The sequence below is a fragment of the Nannospalax galili genome, unplaced genomic scaffold, assembly GCF_000622305.1.
Source record: "Nannospalax galili isolate Female #2095 unplaced genomic scaffold, S.galili_v1.0 scaffold1011, whole genome shotgun sequence".
Lineage (NCBI taxonomy): Eukaryota > Metazoa > Chordata > Mammalia > Rodentia > Spalacidae > Nannospalax > Nannospalax galili.
Genome location: NW_008329036.1, coordinates 5155 through 7598, shown reverse-complemented (window position 1 = coordinate 7598; position 2444 = coordinate 5155).

Below are 2444 nucleotides of genomic sequence, written 5' to 3'. Positions count from 1 at the left end.
GTTGCAAAAAGAAACTTCTTTGAAGCATAGTGTATGGTATACTTGCCTTTGAGTTCCAGGAGATAACCAAAGGCTCTGTCGATAGCCTTAGTTGACATATCTACAGTGGAACCCCTACACCTAAGATTTTTGAAACATAGCACAACAGGGAGCAGAGAAAATACTAGTGCATCCTTCAACTCTCACCAGTGAAGCTTTCTCATACAACAGAGTATGATGCACACAGAAGGACACAACTGGATAAATTTTAGGGAATAAAAGACTGCAGAGAGTATGTCCTTGGTGATGACTCCTCTATTAAACCTCACCCACCCAAGGATCAGGGACCATTGCAGAAGAGAGGGTAGAAATATTGTACGAGACTACGGGCTGGAGAGATGGCTCAGTGGTTAAATGCACTAGCTACTCTTGTAGAGGCCCCGGGTTCAATTCTCAGCACACACATGGCAGCTAACAACTGTCCATAACTCCAGTTCCATTGGATCCAATACACTCTTTTGTCCTCTGCAGGCAGTGCATGACACAGGTGCACTTGCACACATGCAGGCATAACATTCATACACGTAAAATAAAAATAATATTTTTTTTTGCAAACTAACTACTGGTGTTTATTTTGATTGTTTTAGAAAAGCAGTTGTACTACAAGCTCAGAACCAAATGAAAGCGGCACACAAAATTTTAGAGAAATTGTTGACATATTGTCAAAAATTAAAGAACACAGAAATGGTTATCAGGTAAGAGGTCTCTCGTGTATCTCGCAGGGATGTGGTTGTGGATATTTTCATCCTGTTTTTTTTCTTTGGGGTCAGTGTCCTCCTGTCGGTGGCAGAGCTCTACTGGCGATCATCCTCCCCAACCATTGCGATGCCCGTACTCCTAGAGGCTCTGGCACTCTCCAAAGAGTACCAGTTACAGTACTTGGCGTCTGAAACTGTACTGAACTTGGCTTATGCCCAGGTAAGTGGATCTGTGATTTTCTGTGGGGGAATATGGGAATGAGGGTATGTGCATGGTTATATTATATATATGTGAATGCACATGTATGCACGTGTATGTGGAGGCCACTAGTGCATCCCTCAACTCTCACCAGTGAAGCTTTCTCATACAACAGAGTGTGATGCACACAGGAGGACACAACTGGATAAATTTTAGAGAATAAGAGACTGCAGAGAGTATGTCCTTGGTGATGACTCCTGTATTAAACCTCACCCACCCAAGGATCAGGGACCATTGCAGAAGAGAGGGAGGAAATATTGTACAAGACTAGGGGCTGGAGAGATGGCTCGGTGGTTAAATGCACTAGCTGCTCTTGTAGAGGACCTGGGTTCAATTCTCAGCACACACATGGCAGCTAACGACTGTCCATAACTCCAGTTCCATTGGATCCAATACACTCTTTTGTCCTCTGCAGGCAGTGCATGACACAGGTGCACTTGCACACATGCAGGCATAACATTCATACACGTAAAATAAAAATAAATTTTTTAAAATTGAAAAAATGAGGAAGAGCACTAATATTAGCACCCAAATTTTCTTCCATCTTTAAAAATTTTATGATATATATTTCAAAACTGTTCTAAAATAAATTTCCATATGATTTTTTTTATCAGTAAATGTTTTATTTTCATACCTATTTCTTATATATAAATGCCTTAAGTTATACTAAAAATTTCTCAGGAGAAATGAGATCTTGAATGACAAAATTTAAGAATCCCTGATCTAAAGGCGTCTAGAAGTCAACAAGCTTAAATTTTATAGGTAGCTTTATTGACAAAGACATCAAGTGAAAACATCACGAGGGGGACAGTCCATCCCTTGTCAACAAGAAACTTTACAAATTATTTTTCAAGTGCAAATAAACCATAGTCAGAGAATCTTTGTTTCTAAGATCAAAATGATAATTTGAATACTAATGAAAACAATAGAAGTATATAATTATAGATTGTATAGTTTATTTATATATATTTGTAGATGGTATAAGTCATTAGGAGTCACTTTAATACTATATCTATTTAGCAGAATAATACCTTTAGGCTCTCCTCTATAGCCTTTGATGTGTCTGTCCTCAAGCTTTTAGGCATGATATCAGTGTCAGGTTATGGGCTCCATCATATGAAGCAGACATTAAACTCAGTTAGAATGTGGTTGGTTACTCCTGTAATATTCCTGCCACTATTGCACTAGTAGGCATATCTTGTCAGAGTAGTTGTTGTAGTTTGAGGGAATCACAGCTGGTAAGACTGATGACTAATTTTCTCTTTCAGTAGCATGCATAGCACTGCAAGTACTATGAAAGCTAAACAGTAGAGATCAAACTTTGAGGTCAGAACCAGCTTGATTTCTCCTTGTTTGTTCTACAATACACATATGTAGTGTCTTCAAAAATAAGGTCTTACTGTCAAGTTCTGATGAGTAGCCAAGATCCATGACAATAGTCAATTTGT